Genomic DNA, 19,549 nt, shown 5'->3' with positions numbered 1-19,549 from the left:
TTTGTTACTGTTTGTTCTTTGCTACAGTAACAAGGTTTTAGTTACAAATTATTATTATTTTTTTAATTTATTTTTTATTGGTGTTCAATTTACTAACATACAGAATAACCCCCAGTGCCCATCACCCATTCACTCCCACCCCCCGCCCTCCTCCCCTTCTACCACCCCTAGTTTGTTTCCCAGAGTTAGCAGTCTTTACGTTCTGTCTCCCTTTCTGATATTTCCCACACATTTCTTCTCCCTTCCCTTATATTCCCTTTCACTATTATTTATATTCCCCAAATGAATGAGAACATATAATGTTTAGTTACAAATTATTATTGTTAAACTATTCTAATACTTTTTTTAGAGAATGTTTTAAAATTTGTATTCACTTTTTATCCAGACCTGTGCTAATTTTTGTTATTTTTCGATATCTGTTAAATGTTGTGAATCTTTTTATTTTATTTTTTTTGTGAATCTTTTTATATCACAAATTATAATTTTTAACTTAACTGATTTGCCTCATCTCTTAATAGGCTAATTTAATGTATGGGTTGTTAATATTTTATCGTAAAAATGTATGGTCACATATTCCCCTCAAACTTTATTGATGTTGTTCCTATATTTTTTTAAAAATAACTTTTGTGGAAAAAAATAATCTTGTACTTTCTGTAAAAAGTTTAGAACTGCACTATTTAAATCTCAAGCCGTATTTAAAAGTGCAAGTAAGAAAGCAAAAAACAAAACTAACTTTGCCACTGAAGTTATCTCAGTCTTAACATTCTAGATTTAACATTTGTTAGTGCCTATTAAACATGAGGCTGATATTTTTGTCTACAAAGATGCAGATTTAGGCATAGAATAACATTTCCAAAGCAGAATAATACGTTCTTAAAATTTTTTAAATATTTATTTATTTTTTATGTAAGCTCTATGCCCAATGTAGGGCTTGAACTCACAACCCTGAGATCAAGAGTTCTGTGCTATACTGACTAAGCCAGCCAGGTTCCCCAGAATAATGTATTTAAATATAAATTTATTTTATATTCTAACAGACAAAAGGAATAGATGAAATGGAAGGAATAAATGAATTTTATGTAAATGTTTGTTCACAGCAGTTTATTTTAGTTTCTAAAAGACCCTAATAAACAAGAATAGAAAAAGGGTAAAAGGTTATTATTTTCAATACTTTTTGTTTTAAGCAATAAGTTTATGTTGGTCATTTGTTACAACAATATTTTCAGTTTTTTAAAGCTACATAATGTTTGGCAGTGTCCGTTGAGTCCCTGTTATTGAAGATAAGGAAAGTGGCCTGCTTACGCTTTCTTCTTCCTCTTGTCAAATTCTGTTATTGTTGGTATTGCATTATTCATTTTGTCAACATTTAAAATATTTACATGCATTTTGGTAATCACAATTTTCACAATCCTTTCATCCTATCCATATCTAAATGGACTCAAAGCTTACTGCCAATTTGTTTTTATTTTTCCTAAATTACCTTGATTCACTTCTTGGTTAGTTGAATTTAATCATCCTTTTTCCTTTCTTGAGGAAAGCCTCTAAGTCTTCTTGCATTTTCTTTTCTTTTTTTCTTTTTTTTTTTTTTTTAAGATTTTATTACACAGAGAGAAAGAGAGAGAGGCAGAGACCCAGGCAGAGGGAGAAGCAGGCTCCATGCAGGGAGCCTGACATGGGACTCGATCCTGGGACTCCAAGATCACACCTTGGGCTGAGGGCAGGTGCTAAACCGCTGAGCCACCCAGGGATCCCCTGCATTTTCTTTTTTTTTTTTTTAGGAAAAAAAAAAAGGTAAAAATAAAACTTAAAAACAGCTTTAGGGAAATGAACGACTTAAACCAGAAAGAGAAAAACAGTAGTACAATGGTCAGTTGCTCCCACAAACCGTGAAATTGCGGCTGAGGTTAGCAGAGGATCTGTCTTTGACAACCGAGTGTCTCCCCCGAGGGGGTGCACCGTTCCTGGAGGTACTGCAATACCAGGTCGATGTGTGTAGTGGACGGAGCAAGCTCCTATTCCATCTCCCTGCTCCAAAAATCCATTTAATATATTGTCCTCAGATAGAGGACATACCAGATATTAAACTGATAAGAACAGATACTACACTTGATCTTAGCCAAAAGGCCGAGAAGCGATCCCCTGCATTTTCAAGAGTTGTTTATGCTGTTATACTTGAAGGTTATCTTAGCTTCCCTCAGAAATTTGGCCATTCCATTTGGTGTTGACAGTTGCTGTGGGAAGGTCTGAGGTGGACTTAAATTTATTTGTAAAAGTTCTTATTGGATGAATTACTTTTTGTCTCATAACTAACTTATTTTTTAAATCCTTGAAGGACTGTAAAATTAGCTAGCATTATTGACAATTGATTAATTCTGTATCAGTTTGTTCTGGGAAAACATGAGATTTATAGATTCAAGTTTTTATTCATTTCAGGAAAATATTCTTTTTTTTTTTTCAGGAAAATATTCTTCCATTATAGCTTTGACTATTGGTTCTGCTCTACTAGTTTAGTTTTCTTTTCTTTTTTTTTATTTAAATTGAATTAGCCAGCATACAATACATCATTAGTTTCAGATGTAGAATTCAATAATTCATCAGTTGCATATAGCACCCAATAGTTTTGTTTTCTTAATATCATTTTTTAAAGATTTTATTTATTTATTTGAGAGAGAGAGCATGAGCATGAGTAGGGGAAGGGGCAGAGGAAGAAGCAGACTTCTTGCTGGGCAGGGAGCCCTACTCAGGGCTCAATCCCAGGATCCTGTAATCATGACCTGAACTGAAGTCTGACACCCTTTTAATCTCCTTGTTATAAATATGCTAGCTCTATGTTGTCTTCCAAATCTGGCATCTCCTTATTAATTATTTGTATATATTTTTTCTTTCCATTTTGATTTGTGTGATTTTTTTTCCCTTGTCTATCATGCTCTTGAGTTTGTTTTTATTTTATCTTGTTACTGCATTTACTGTGGCTTTTATCCCTATAGTTTTGTTTGAACATTTTTTTAATTAATTTTATTTATCCATTCATGAGAGACACAGAGAGAGAGAGGCACAGACGCAGGCAGAGGGAGAAGCAAGCTCCATGCAGGGAGCCCAATGTGGGACTTGATCTCGGAACTCCAGGATCACACCCTGGGCTGAAGGTGGTGCTAAACTGCTGAGCCCCCCAGGCTGCCCCTTTTGAGTTTTTTTAAAAAAAAAAACAAGAAAGGAAAAAGGATGATTAAATTCAACTAACCAAGAAGTGAATCAAGATAATTTAGGAAAAATAAAAACAAATTGGCAGTAAGCTTTGAGTCCGTTTAGATATGGATAGGATGAAAGGATTGTGAAAATTGTGATTACCAAAATGCATGTAAATATTTTAAATGTTGACAAAATGAATAATACAATACCAACTATAACAGAATTTGACAAGAGGAAGAAGAAAGCGTTAGCAGGACACTTTCCTTATCTTATTAAAGAGAAGTGTGCTCACAAGTGGGGGGAGGGGCAGAGAGAGAGGGAGTTGCAGGCTCTCCGCTGAGCAGGGAGCCCGAGGTGGGACTGGATTCCAGGACCCTTGGATCATGACCTGAACTGAAGGCAGATGCTTGACTAACTGAGCCATCCAGGCACCCCTTGTTTGAGTTTTTTAAATAAAAAAAATTATGTTGACAACTCATTGATACAATGGTTACTATTTGTTTGATTCTCCTTTTGTTTCCTTGGGAAGTTTTTGCTGTGGATATTTTCTGCCTTTTGCTTATGTGTCTTTCATCTCTTTCTTTCCCCTCTTTTACTTTATTTGAAATTTATACACATAGGTCCTCTGTTATTGCAGTTATTACTACAGTTATTACTACTGCAGTTATTACTACTTTAAAAATGGTGATAGAAATTTGTTGAAGAATCATGTGGGAAATAATGGGGGAGACTAATGAGCTCAGACCAACTGAGACTTCACCTTCTCACTGTGTTTTTTTTTTTTTTTTTCCTTTGCTCTGGGGACCCAATTCCTTCAGTTTTCAGGGTTTAAGAGATTGGTCAGTCTAACAGGAATTCCCCTGCACACCCAGTCACAGGCTCTTGGTGCTAAAAAGTAGTGGCTGCTGCTTGTTTTCTTATCTTCATTGCTTCCAAAGTGAACCAATTGATAAATGCATCTTTTATTTCCACTGTGGTTTTCTGATGTTGCATGTCCTGCATCCCACTTATGCCGTTAGGTCATTTTGTGTTAGCCTGGGAGTTGATCTCTATTCTGCTGGAGGTCTGAGGAGCATGTGTCAGTTCTTGGCACCCTATTTAATTGTGGCCCACAATTTAAAATGTTTGGCAGTACAGATATGTCTCAAAGTTTGTTAATTGTGATTGTAGTTATTTACTTGTTCAACTTGCCCTTTTTTGGGTTGTGGTGGTAGTTATTATTGTCATACTTTCTGCTGCTTTTGGTGAGTTTTGAGTTTTGTTGTGCCATTTTTGATTAGAAGTCATTTCTTTATCAGTTAATGTTTATTGTTGCTGGGGAGAATTACGGACAACTTGATTTTTGTTCTTTTATAAGTAACTAGTTCTTTATGTCTGATTGCTTATAGAATGTTTTTCATTTTCTCTGTAAATATCATATTTGCCACCATATATTTGTCTAATATTGTTTTTCTTGATTTAGTTGGGAAGGTAGTGAATATAATCTGTTTAAACCATTTGTTTGGCAGCTGAAGGAAACTTCCTTATATTTCATCTTTGATTATTCTTTCAGACCTGTTAAATGTTTTCATTCTTCAGGGAAACTAATAATATCTTTTGGTTGGCTGTTTATTTTCTGTTCCTTATATATACTATCTTCTTCTTTATAATTTTCATTTCTGTGTCATTTTTTCCCCCTGTTTTTTTGGAGAGTGAGTTTTGTATTCTTAATCATTGATTTGAGCTTCTACAGCATTCGTTTTGCTCTTTTTAATGTGTACTATTGGAGATTTTTTTAGTCTACTGAGGCACTATTTTTCTCCCTCTCATGCCTCTTACCTCCTGCACCTTCGGTATGAGCACCCCAGTGTAGTTAGTATATGGCAGGCTACAGTTACCATAATGCATTTGTACCAGGTTATGTCTTATTTTGAAACATGTTTATAGTGGTGTTTATTTTGGACTCTATCTCTGACCATATAATGCGCTACTACTGATATCTGTTCCTTATGTGGCCAGTTGTTTATAGAATTTGTTACCCCTGTATGGATGTAGGTAGGTAGCGTAGAGGGGGAAAGAGAAGTGGTAAAGTTGGGAAAGGTTTAGATGAGTAGGGTTAAGATATATTACTGCCATCATAGGTCAGAATTAATTAGTAAAATGTATCTGCATAGTTTTATTGCTTATATAGAATCTGGTTTTCTGAATCAGATTGAGTAAGGGATTGGATTAGAGAAGAAGAATGAAACATCTTCCTGTCTTTGTTCAGGTGGTCTCTATGAAGTGAAGCTGGGATGTGGCATGAGCTAAAACTAATTTTTGGCTTCATCTACCTGGTTACTAGTCTAAATTTCTTTTAGATTCTGGATTTACAATTTATGGGGTTGTTTTCCTTTCTCTCTTTCCCCTTTTCTCCCACTTTCTAATGCTTTTTGTGTCTGTGTATTTCAGTTCCTGTGTTGATTTTAGGTATTAGAGAGATTGCATTGAAGGCTGTTGCCATATTCAGCTCCATATTGAGCTGAATATTTCAGAATAGCCTTAGGATCATATTATTAGGTTGCAGGGAAAAATCTGTTTAGGAATTGGATTGGAATAGAGATCTCTGAATTTAGAGAGCCTTTTGGAGAAGTTGGTTTTTTTTTCCAGTTATAAATACCTTTTAATTTTCAAAAATAGTTCTGTTCAAGCAAGCGATTGAGCAGTGTAGTGTTCTGTTGTTTTGAAAAAAAATGTAAGAATAAAATGTCAGCCTTTTTAGAAAGATATGATCCTTGAATGGTGGCTGAGCTCTTGATTTTATACAGAAAATATTACTGTCTTAGTAATTAGATACTCCACTATCCTTCTCAGTTAATGCTTGGTCTTACTTTGTGCAGTGCTCATTATAGCTGAATTCTAGTTCAGGGAAAGAATTTGCATACTTTTATGAAATTTGACATAGTGGGTTTTGACATTAATATGACCATTTTCCTAACTTTCCTATCTCCCAATCATAATGTAGTATTTATATTCGTTTGGTGGGGTTTTTAGAAACTGTATTATAATTAAATTAAGTTCATTTGACTCATTTTACTGTGTTTAAACACTTAAATTTCAGTGTTTTCACCATTAGTTTATCCTGAGAAGTCTATCTTCTTCCCCTATTTTTGCTTGTTCATCTTTTGTTTTCCTCTGTTTTGTTTTGCATTTTCATTCTATTTGCAAAGTAAAAAAACATTTTCTTTTCTATACTAAGAGTGATAAATCAGATTTAAAGAAGCCCATTGTAGCTTAAGAGGCATAAGGTTATAATTGGATTTTTAGGTATGAATGGTAAATAGGGTGAGAAAGCCCCTACCCAGAAAATGGGAGCTTCACTTGGGGCCTGGTGGGACTGCTAATGCAACATAGTAGTTTATAACTTAACATAGTGTGGGGAAGAGAAGAACAAAATAGATTATATTTGCTGTTTTTTTTTCTTTCTCTTATTGTTAATACCTTAGTAACCATGAATTGGACAACTTGTTTATGTCAATTGTATTGAAGCATTTTTGGAGTAAAATGAATTGCTTTATTTTGAATGGTCATTATTATTTGCAGGCATATATTTCTGTTGTGTGAGGTCAAGGTCTTTAATGAGGCATTCTCTAGATTTTATACTGATTGGATTTCATATTGATTGAACAAGAATTGTGCTTATAATGTCCTTATGGCCCTGTGGCTAAGCCATAGCTGACATACTGTCTGTGATTGGTACTTTCTTTTATGAACTGCAGTATTGCTACTTTGGTAAGTGTTTCATTCACATGGAAAAGACTTCCAATCATCAATAAATTAAAAAGCCATATCTTTGTTGTTATTTGTCCATTGGGGCTATAACCCTCAGAAAAACTCTCCTTATGAAAATTAGAAATCTTTTGCTTGGTTTCATGTTTTCATTATCATTTTATTTTTTTATGTAATAATGTAGAATACAGCATCCTCCATTCTCATGAAAAGTTTAATAGTAATTACAGTTCCAGATTGTTTGACTTTGTTACATTCCATAGTAAATCTGTTTAATTTGCTTGCCAGAGTTTTTAGAAACACTGTATAGCCAAGAATAAGGAGTGCTTAGAATGCTAGTTGAGTTTGTATTTTTCTGTTTTATATATTAAATGTTTTAAAGGTAGAGTTCTTCTTATTACCATGTATTTCCACTGAAAAATTTCTCTAGACATACTGTCATTGAGACTATGAACTTCTCTTAAAAATGAAGTTCTCAATATCAAAGAATATAATCTCTATGGAAAAATGTCCATGTTTTGGGTCTGATTCTCTTCCATAATGGATATGGGAATTAATTTGATAGTGAATATGGGGGTGGGGGTGGGAAGTCAGCTGTTCAGTAGAGTTGTCAGCAGGAAAGTATTTTGCCTTTCACTAGTTAGGATCTTCTTGATTCTGGTTCTGGGAGATCATTTGTATCAGGTTGGTGATTTACTTTCATCTCTCTTGGAAACCCATGTAATTTTATATAATCTCTCCTCACTTCAAAAATTCTAGTTTCAAATATAGAATGAGGGGTTTTTGGTGTCTCAGTGTATGTGTGTGTGTGTGTGTGTGTGTGTGTGTGTGTGTTTAATATCTCTTTTTCCCAATGGGAAAAGGTTACAGTTTTCTAAATTGCTAATGGGGGTGGGTGAAACGGAATATAGAAGTGAAACAAAGTGATTTTTTTGGTAGTTAGGTTTATATGCTGCTGCTAAGAACTTTGGAACTTTGGACAGACTTAATTCCTTTAGCCTATTAACCAGTATATGGCCTCTATTTCAGAATTTGCTTTGGCATGCAAACCTGGGTTTTTGCCAAAATAAAAAAAATGTGTTTGTAAATGTATAAATCTTGCTGTGTAGGCTAATGCTGGATGACTTAAAATTAGAATCAATTGTTTTCTGAAAGAAAATGCAAAAAATATAGCAACATTTATTGCCTGCTGTCCACTAGTATCATTGCATCATTAGGATCTTAAATCTAAGAACTGTTAGCAGGTAATTCAAAAATTTTGATATGTTTGATGTATCAAGTTTAATAGTTTAGAAACTTTTACTAACTTCCTACATCTTCAAAAAACAGATTTAGAAGAATGACAGTATATATTTTTTCATTTCAAGAGAACAGAATATTAATTAAAATTTCTAAAAACAAAGTTTAAAATATAATATAGTCAAACAATCATGTCATCATTTAACTTGAAACTTGTAGTATATTACCTGGTAAAATAGGGCTTTAGTTCTCAGTTGTCTGACCTCTGTGATCCACACGATCTGCCACTGAGCTTATAGGAGGGTTCATATATATTCTAAAATGGAGATCCATATTCAGTGGTTTTCTTACCTGTAATAGACAGAGAATATCTACTGCCTTTTCTTCACTGCACTGCAGTTTACTTTTTAAAATAAGTGTAAGATAAAAACAGAGTTACTACCTGCTTTGTTGATGTACTTAAAAAAAGCAGGTACCCATATACTTGGAGTGTATAATGTTTAAAACTACACAGGGAGGGATGCCTGAGTGGCTCAGCAGTTGAGTATCTGCCTTTGGCTCAGGGTGTGATCCTGGAGACCCGGGATTGAGTCCCACATCGGGCTCCCTGCATGGAACCTGCTTCTCTCTCTGCCTATGTCTCTGCCTTTCTCTCTCTGTCTCTCATGAATTAAAAAAAAAAAAAAAAAAAACAACTACACAGGGAAACTGTACTAATTCAAAGTTAAAGGGTTTTTTGTTTTAATTAAGTAAAAGATGACAGAATGCCATGATTGAATATTAATTTGTTAATGTAGAGTCTATGTTCTAATTAGAATATATATTCAAATCTTGATAAGGCTTGGCTAGACAAAAACTTTGCTTAGTTCAGGAAGAAAGATTTATTAGCCTTTTTTCCTTTGTAATTAATCAAAAAACATCTTTAATTTTCAAATGATTTTACAATGAAAGTATTTTAATATTTGTAGATAGAATGTATATAATATACTATATTATGAAGATGTTTTAGAGCATACACTGATTATTTAATTAATAATGTGCTCTTTCACTGTAACATTATTCTAAGAGTACAAATAATAATAGCTAATATGTATTTCACATACTGTCCATAAGGTACCATTCTAAGTGCTATGAACATATTTATTTAATTCTTCTAAGAACAGTTACTACAATTATTACCATCCCTATTTTATAGATGATGAAACTGAAGCATAGAAAGATCAGTTAACATGCCCAAGAGCATAATCAAACATGTGAACAACTCATTATAGGGTAAGCAGATAAGTGTTATGATATGGAAAAGCAGAACATGATAGGCCCTTCCAAGTATTTAGGCCACCATACTGCTAGAAGTGGATGTCGAAACTCTTTTTGTTTCAACAAAAAACTCTCATATCTTTTCTTTCCCCAAAACAATTAAACAATTGCTTCCCTTTCAGATAAGTGCTACCCAATATTCAACCTAATGAAAAGTATATTATTTAAAGTTGTAATGGTAAACATCTGAAAAGCCAGAAAGCAGAAGCCTACAACAAGTGATTACTTTTGGAGGGGTGGAAGAATCTGAATATGTTTTCTAAATATCTTTAAGAAAGTCTCAGGTATTCTAAAAATAAACTCCAGTCCTTGGAAAAATAACAATACTACCAAAACTCTTTCATTTAAACATTAAATAGTTTAGATTCATTAGATTCAAACACAAATCTTTTGTGTTTAATGAATGATGAAAAATGAAATATAAGTTAGTAAATATTTTAATTAAGAATAGAGTTATAGAAAATTATTCCTTTCTTATTTAAAGGGGGATTATGGTTTGTAAGTTAGAAATTACTAGTATTTTAGTAGTCAAATACAATAAAAAGTAGTACTGTTTGCTTTTGAATGCATTTTGAATGCTATTTTTAGATTGCTTTTATCTTTCATTTATATTTATTTCCAACACCAGATTTCTCTCTTCTTATTCCATTCTGTTGCCTACATATTTTAAATCAGTTGGTACAGGTCATATTAATTGAACATTTAAAAATTTTTCTTAGAAGGAAAATTATTCTGATTTGGACCATATAATGATTTATGTTTAGCAGTGAATTTTGCAATAATTTTGAACACTTAGAATAAAAATTCTGTATTCCCTTAAAAAAAACTTCATTAATGATGGAACAAATATGATATCTGTAGTTCGAAAAAAAAAAACATGCTCTACTTTCCAGAGCATCAACTGTGCCCATACAGTGTGTATGTAGCATAGGGCTCATGTATGAGTAAGTAGCAGAAACAATTTTTTTTGGAAGCAATATCCAGAATACTTAAAGTTAGTGGAAATATATGAAAAATTAAAACAATCACATTGGGAGTAATGGGAGAATGGAGTGAAAAAGGCTATCTTACTGCTTTTTTCAATTTCTGCAGGCTTCCAGATGGTAGGAAATGCTTTGTCTTCCCTCCAGTCCATCTGTTGTTCTTTAGCATAACTGACATCACCACAACTACTGCAACCATAAAGCATCACCATATAAAAATGGCAAAATTTAGAACTTATTACACAGTTTTATGTAAAGATTATAAGAATCAAAGTTACAGTTTGTTGAAAGATTCGCTCTTTTATTTTTTATTGTTTAGTGTGTGTGGCATAGTGTTTTGATAGAAGTAATGCCCAGGAATGACGTACTCTAAGATTAGAACAGATTTCCCTTATTGAGATGGTGTAGAAAATTGTTCATGACTTAGAATTAAACATAGGATTTCTGTATGTATCATGGGAATGGATTACTTCCTGAGTTAGAGATAATAGTGTACGTGATTTGCTAAACCTATGCATTTGTTTTATTCCTCCCCCACCAGACTATTATATTTTTGCCAGAAATGGAAATATATAATGGAATATGGAAATATATAAATGGAAATATATATGACTGTTTTCTACACAAAAGTTACTTTTACTTACTTACTTATTAATTAACTAATTAATTAATTAGAGAAGGAGACGGGGGGAAGAGAGAGCGAGAGCGAGAGAATCTTAAAAAGCCTCTATGCCCAGTGTGGAGCCTTCCCTGGGGCTTGATCTCACAACCCTGAGATCATGACCTGAATCAAAATCATGAGTTAGATGCTTGACCAAATGAGCCACCCAGGTGCCCCTCACAAAAATTACTTTTCTAAAAATAGTTATAATAATAGTTATTTATGCATGTTTTAGTTCAGCAAGCATACCATTTTTTGTAGTTTAAATATTCTTTTAATTTTTAACTTATTTATTTATTTATAGGGAGAGACAGAATCTTTTTTTTGGGGGGGGGAGAGACAGAATTTTTTTTTTAATGATAAATTTATTTTTTAGTGGTGTTCAATTTGCCAACATACAGAATAACACCCAGTGCTCATCCCGTCAAGTGCCCCCCTCAGTGCCCGTCACCCATTCACTCCCACCCCCCGCCCTCCTCCCCTTCCACCACCCCTAGTTCGTTTCCCAGAGTTAGGAGTCTTCATGTTCTGTCTCCCTTTCTGATATTTCCTACCCCTTTCTTCTCCCTTCCCTTCTATTCCCTTTCACTTTTATTTATATTCCTCAAATGAATGAGACCATATAATGTTTGTCCTTCTCCGATTGACTTATTTCACTCAGCATAATGCCCTCCACTTCCATCCACGTTGAAGCAAATGGTGAGTATTTGTCATTTCTAATGGCTGAATAATATTCCATTGTATACATAAAACCACATCTTCTTTATCCATTCATCTTTCGATGGACACCGAGGCTCTTTCCATAGTTTGGCTATTGTGGACATTGCTGCTATAAACATCGGGGTGCAGGTGTCCCGGCGTTTCATTGCATCTGTTTCTTTGGGGTAAATCCCCAACAGTGCCATTGCTGGGTCGTAGGGCAGGTCTATTTTTAACTCTTTGAGGAACCTCCACACAGTTTTCCAGAGTGGCTGCACCAGTTCACATTCCCACCAAGAGTGCAAGAGGGTTCCCCTTTTTCCACATCCTCTCCAACATTTGTTGTTTCCTGTCTTGTTAATTTTTCACTGGTGTGACGTGTTTTTTTTTTTTTTTCATTGTGGTTTTGATTTGTATTTCCCTGATGGCCAGTGATGCAGAGCATTTTCTCATGTGCGTGTTGGCCAGGTCTATGACTTCCTCTGTGAGATTTCTCTTCATGTCTTTTGCCCATTTCATGATTGGATTGTTTGTTTCTTTGGTGTTGAGTTTAATAAGTTCTTTATAGATCTTGGAAACTAGCCCTTTATCTGATACGTCATTTGCAAATATCTTCTCCCATTCTGTAGGTTGTCTTTTAGTTTTGTTGACTGTATCCTTTGCTGTGCAAAAGCTTCTTATCTTGATGAAGTCCCAATTTTTGCTTTTGTTTCTTTTGCCTTCGTGGATGTATCTTGCAAGAAGTTACTGTGGCCGAGTTCAAAAAGGGTGTTGCCTGTGTTCTCCTCTAGGATTTTGATGGAATCTTGTCTCACATTTAGATCTTTCATCCATTTTGAGTTTATCTTTGTGTATGGTGCAAGAGAGTGGTCTAGTTTCATTCTTCTGCATGTGGATGTCCAATTTTCCCAGCACCATTTATTGAAGAGACTGTCTTTCTTCCAATGGATAGTCTTTCCTCCTTTATCGAATATTAGTTGACCATAAAGTTCAGGGTCCACTTCTGGGTTCTCTATTCTGTTCCACTGATCTATGTGTCTGTTTTTGTGCCAGTACCACACCGTCTTGATGACCACAGCTTTGTAGTACAACCTGAAATCTGGCATTGTGATGCCCCCAGCTATGGTTTTCTTTTTTAAAATTCCCCTGGCTATTCGGGGTCTTTTCTGATTCCACACAAATCTTAAAATAATTTGTTCTAGCTCTCTGAAGAAAGTCCATGGTATTCTGATAGGGATTGCATTAAATGTGTAAATTGCCCTGGGTAACATTGACATTTTCACAATATTAATTCTGCCAATCCATGAGCATGGAATATTTTTCCATCTCTTTGTGGGGAGAGACAGAATCTTAACTTAAGCAGGCTTCATGCCCAGCATGAAGCCTAACTCAGGGCTTGATCTCACAACCCTGAGATCTTCAGCTGAGCTGAAATCAAGAGTCAGATGCTTAACTGGCTGAGCCACCCAGGGACCCTAAACATATTTTTAAAAGTAGAATGCTAAGCAAAATAAATTTCTTTTTAGGTAAGATGACATATTATGAAATAATTTTTATTTTTGGTGCTTGTATAGAGTCAGATCTCATAAATTTTATTTATTGCTGTTTGGATTACAGACAGGACTTGTGCTTTTTAACATAGACTTTAGACAGTGAATCTTTACTTTTAATCAATAGTCACATCCTTAAGGTAATTTTGGATTGATTATTCATCTTAACCTTCTCCTTTTCTATTCCTTAATTGCTAGTGTCTAAAAACTGGTATTTTAAGAAAAGTTAAATAAACTTTTCTTAAAATAATAATTATCTAGATTACTTTTGCCCATTTTTATGTGCTATAATATAAAAATAGAAAAATTGAACAATACAATAGTTATTATGGGTTGCTTTTAGGGAGATTGTTGTCACCTTTCTTGTGTTATTTCCCCCAAATGCATGTCTTTCTTTATCTTGTATATATTTCATGAAAATTCATATTTATTTTGAAAAAGTCTGCCAAGATTATGTCACATTTGAGTTTAGGAAATGCAGTTGTGACTAGAAGTATTATGTTACCTTTAGTGATATTAAGATGGATTAATATAGTACCTTCAGTTTTGGCAAACCTCATTTTTAGACCATTTCAACTGTCCAGGTAATATGCAAATATACAATGAAATCCACTAGTCCCAGAAGCCCAGTGAGTTCTACAATGATTGGTTTCTTAAAGACAAGCTAAAGTGAATAGCAGTAGCAGGTAAGGGTCATTCAGAATGTCATGTAGCACAGAAACAAAGCATTTGTCTTCCAGTGTGAATTCTCACAGGATTTATTTATTTATTTATTTATTTATTTATTTATTTATTTATTCATTCATTCATTCATTCATTCATTCATTCATTTATTTATAAAAGATGTTATTCATTATTCATCAGAGAGAGAGAGAGAGAGACAGAAACAGAGACAGAGAGGTAGAGACACAGGCAGAAGGAGAAGCAGGCTCTATATAGGGAGCCCGATGTGGGACTTGATCCCAGGTCTCCAGGATCACACCCTGTGCTGAAGGCAGCGCTAAACCGCTGAGCCACCAAGGGCTGCCCAAATTCTCATAGGTTTTAGCTCCCCAATTTAGGCTCTCTCTGTGGCCAGGATCAGAGTCCTGTGAAGTATAGTGTTAAGGCCATTCTAGTTTCAAATCTGAGGAGACTGCATTCTCCAAGGGAGGCTTTTTCCAGGGAATTGGCGTAAAGAATGGGCATTTCTAAGAGTAGAATGGTGATTATTACTAGGGGAGGGGAAGATGAAGAGATGTTGTTTAAAGGGCACAGTCTTCAGATATAAGATGAGTAAGCTCTGGGGACCTAAATGTACAGCATGGTGATTATAGTTAATAATCATGTATTGTATACTCAAAATTTGCCAAGAGAGTAGACCTAAAAAGCATTCTCACCACAAAAGAAAAAAAATGGCAGTTCTGTGAGGTGATGGATATGCTAAGTAATTTAATTGTGATAATCATTTTTCACAAAGTATTTGTATCAAGTCATCATATTGTATAATTTAAACATATATAATTTTATTTGTTAGTTATAGCTCAACAAAGCCAAAAAAAAAAAAAAAAAAGAATGGGTGTTCTTTTGCCATAGGGATCATTCTTATGCAGTGTCTTCATGCTTGACAGTGAGTTGGTATTCACTGAATGCTGGTTCAATGATTGACTAAAGAAATTAGAGGAGGAATGGTCTAGAAACAAGTGACTCTGAGGAGCTTCACAGCTTGAACAGTTTGCCTATGGGAAATTAAGAGCCTTTAATTTGGCCACCTAAAAGAATTTTTGACCGTATTCCATTTGTTATGGTGTAGGTTAAAACTATGGCCTAAAACAAGGGTTTTCAATTTTGTGGGAATTGAATTTAATCTTGGTAATCCTGTCCCTTCTTCTATGGATGATGGGGATTTACTTGTGGAACATTTGTTTATTTAGGTCAAACATTTTACTCACCTTTTTTATTTCATCAGACATAGATGAATACATCATGAAGAGTCTTGGATCCATGTTTCATAAAGGGCATGATTGCAGTTTGAATTCCTTAAATGCATAATTACTCACTATGCTAATGAATATGCCTGTATTGTTACTGTAGCTTGTAGAAAAGAAATTTCAAAAGAATTATGTTTTTATTGGCATTGACTTTATGTTAGTAGTCATGAGTTCATGTATTTTTGTGTACAGATATCAATTTACAGAAAACACATTCGCCTGTTTTCTAATTGGCTGTGTCAAAATTCCTTTACTTCTATATTTTACATGAAGATATTTAATATTCTTAACAAATTTATATACATTTATATCAGCATTGGCCACCTTAAGTATATAACTATAGAAAAGTGAAAATAGAATGGGTTCTAGCAAAACAAAAATCAGAAGTACACAATACTCTGATGCTCTTTGGGAAAAACCTCAGAGTTTTAATTATGAATTAGATAAGCAGAAGACTCATAGGAAAGGAAGAGGATCTATAATTTGTCACAAGAGAGGAGATGAGTCAACACAGGTCAGAGAATGTGTAGAGTTTTATGAAGGCATGAACAGCTTCATATCTTACAGTGCAAACCTCTGTTGTTTCTAATGAAATACTGTTTCTTGAGGTCACATAATTATCATCTAAAAAACAGTGTAAGTGGGATCCCTGGGTGGCGCAGCGGTTTGGCGCCTGCCTTTGGCCCAGGGCGCGATCCTGGAGTCCCCGGATTGAGTCCCGCGTCGGGCTCCTGGCATGGAGCCTGCTTCTCCCTCTGCCTGTGTCTCTGCCTCTCTCTCTCTCTCTCTGTGACTGTCATAAATAAATAAAAAAAAAATAAAAAAAAAACAGTGTAAGTAAAGAAAACTTATAATACAATTAAATCTCTTTAGAATAGGTAACATTAAGTCTTATTTTCTACTTTTCCTTCCTGTGTGTATAAATAATACTATCTTATTTAATCATTAGATAAGAACCTCTGTCTTTAGACCAGATGGTAGTGATTCAGATACTTTAAAATTTTACATTTATTAATGAGTTATTGTTAATTTCATTTCCTCCCAGTATCTTCTATTTTTCTTCATATATCCCTCTTAATTACCTTCTGCTTCTGGGAGACTTTTTTCCCTATAAGAAGAGATCTGAGCAAAATTTTACATATGATTTTCACTTAATTGCTAGAAATATCTTCATGCTATTTCATTTCTCAGTGGAGTACAAGTTAGGTTGCCCTAATGTGGAGGTGTCTTAAAGACATTTTCTTCCTTTTTCTTGGAGTAGTATAGAACCTCTGAAGCATGGAAACATAAGACCTTGAATCTTAGTTTAATATATTATTTTCTTAGAAGTCACTGAAGGCAAGTAATTTATTCAGTGTTCTATGATACTTTTTAACTTTGATCGGACCAATTAGTAGCAATAAGATTATTTCTAAATGTCTTTCGATTTTGATATGTTTACTGTATCACCAGCAGCAACTCCCTCTCCTTCCATACACAAAAACTTCCCCTACAAAACTTAGGTTTGTATGTATGTATTTCTGTGTCTTTCTTCCCCTTCACAGTTGATGGGATGTGGGTGGCTTTCTAGAGAGGGGTCGGGGGGTGGGAAGCTTTGGCTGGCGGCTGCTGTAGATTTAAGGCAGTGGGCATTCTTAATAGGTAGCATCTGCCCTCTCATTTTTGGTAATACAACTGACCCTTTTAGCTGCTGGATACCAGAGCGGTACATGGCAACTTTAATGCGATACCTTAGAGTTATGTTCTTACTAAATAAATCACATTTGGAAGCTTTTATGCAATCACATTCATGCTTATATTTTAAAAAGTCTAAACATGATAAACATTAAAAAATGAATTTATATTCATGAAGCCAAATTTGATTTTCTAGGTAATGACCAATTCATCTAGAAATTCAAATGGTTGCTTTTAGTGTTCATCTCTGTAAAGTGACATAATCAAAAAAGAAAGCTATGCTGTGATACTCTGTGCTTCACTACAAGTAGTTTTCTTGATGATAAATTAATATTGTTTAATGCTTTTCAAGTAGTCTCTTCTCTTTTAAGCAGAACTTGCTCTAATTAGAAGTAATTTAATGTTTACTATTAGAATGAGTCCAATATAATCATTTGCTTTGTCTTTTATTTAGGAGCTTTCTTTAGTTAGTACCACCTGAGTGGACATATTGAATATTTGAAAGATAATTGTAGACCAAAAGATATGCAGAGACGTTATGTAATCTCATAGATTTCTACCTTTAAAGCAAGCAGTTTTGGAATTTGTACTTAAATGATGTTGGGTCTAAAATTGGATCAAAAGGAAAAAAAAATAAATAAAATTGGATCAAAAGGGGCAGAAATTCAGAGGTAGTTTCTTTCTTTCTTTCTTTCTTTCTTTCTTTCTTTCTTTCTTTCTTTCTTCTTCTTTCTTTCTTTTTTTAAAGATTTTTTATTTATTTATTAATTCAGAGAGAGAGAGAGGCAGAGACACAGGCAGAGGGAGAAGCAGGCTTCATGCAGGGAGCCCGACATGGGACATGGGTCTCCGGGATCACACCCCAGGCTGCAGGTGGCACTAAACCACTGCGCCACCAGGGCTGCCCAGTTAGTTCTTTCTAATGCAGAGAAAGTTCTTCCTAGTGTTAGAGAAAGAGGGAGAGATAAATTGCCAATGATGTTTAAGGGTAAAATTCGTAATTATAATGGAGGAGAATTTCCTGATCTTTTTCTCCTCAAATCATTATCTCAATGTTATTCATATATACAACTTTTGATATTTAATTTAGATTTGAAATGGGAAATTGCCAAAAAGCATTTTTATTTTTTTTATTTTTTTTCCAAAAAGCATTTTTAAAATAGAACCTTATAGATTGTAGACTATATAAATGTTTAAAGAAGTACTAAAGTAGGCAAAATTAAGAAATGTATTTTTTTAAGGGAACCAGAATTTTATGTGATACCTAAATTTTAAAATTTACTTCTGAATTTACTTCTTAATTTTATTTCCAGTTTTTCCCATCTTTTAGAATTTCCATAGTTCCCTCTCCCGCCTCCAAGATTAAAAAAAAATCTATTATTATTTCAGCTTATGGAATTAAAAAAAAAAAAGCCATAGTTCCAGATAACACTGAGATAGAGTGACTTTCTGTTTCAGAAGACACTGACATGGAAGAAGAAATGTGTGAGAATATAAAACACAGCTATCGCAGGCAGGCAAATCAAGGAAAATCTACCTGGAAAGATGTTGTAATATGATTTAATAATCATATCACTAAATATTTAATTTAGACTGTTGGCAAAATAGCCCAGAAAATATTATAATTGGATTTTTTTTGTTTATTATAGTATTTTTGTTGTTGTTATAGTAGTTTGTTATAGTATATGTATTTTTTTGTTATAGTAGCTTTCTGCACATATCTTGGAATTGAAGCTGCTTAGAACTTTTGGAAAATATTATACACTATATATTGAATACTGCATCATTAGATTTTGTGAATAAATGACATTTGATCATATTTTGATAAAATTTTATTGATATTGTATACTATATGTAAAGAAACTTGACAATAATTGCTTTAAATTAAATTTAAATAATTGCTTTAAATTAAACAAATTGCATTATTTGGCATGCCTCCAATTTGGGTTTATAATTTTTTAAAATTCTTTTAAGTCAAGGAATGATCACCTGCTTCACTGAGATTGTGGTAATCTAAAAGAGCAAGATGGACTCATACATAAATTGGACCTCTGACCCAAACTTGGCAATTCTCTCAGCTTGCCAGGGAAAACACTTGCAGGGTTCATTACTTTCTTCCGTCATTTTGAGAGATTCTATCCCATTTTTCTCCTCCATTGGCTAACCTTTGACTTCCCAGAGACTTGCATTTCTTTCCAACAGGGAGGAGTAAACACTTTTGGTATGTGAAGATTAAAGATCCATGGCCCCTGCAGGTGCCCTGAGGCAAATTTGTTCAGAATTAATTTGGCACCTCCAGTTGTGGTTTGTTTAGGATAGGAAACAAAATAGAATTCAATAGTGTATCTTGAATTTTAGGACCTAGTACTTTTGTTACAAACAACAGGAAAAAAATGACTAAGTGCCAGTAACATTTACTCTTCAAAAGAAAGTTGTTTTTTTTTTTTTAAAAAGAAAGTTTTTGTCTTTTGTCTTTCTGTGCCTGGTTATCTTCAAGAATTGCAGAGTAAAAGAGAAAAT

General features: G+C 34.0%; 1 protein-coding gene and 1 non-coding gene across 20 annotated transcripts in view; one reads left to right on the top strand and one right to left on the bottom strand.

Annotated features, from left to right (window-relative positions):
• The window catches only part of BBS9 (Bardet-Biedl syndrome 9), a 431,432-nt gene that overhangs the window by 127,749 nt on the left and 284,134 nt on the right, over positions 1-19,549 (top strand). The gene's annotated exons all lie outside the window — the stretch shown is intronic.
• On the bottom strand, positions 1,946-2,136 carry LOC144289229 (U2 spliceosomal RNA). The gene has a single exon (XR_013357220.1). It is a non-coding gene; the product is annotated as a U2 spliceosomal RNA (small nuclear RNA).

The sequence above is a fragment of the Canis aureus genome, chromosome 18, assembly GCF_053574225.1.
Source record: "Canis aureus isolate CA01 chromosome 18, VMU_Caureus_v.1.0, whole genome shotgun sequence".
Lineage (NCBI taxonomy): Eukaryota > Metazoa > Chordata > Mammalia > Carnivora > Canidae > Canis > Canis aureus.
The sequence above is the reverse complement of the archived record's forward strand: the minus strand, read 5'-3'. Positions and strand labels throughout refer to the sequence as shown.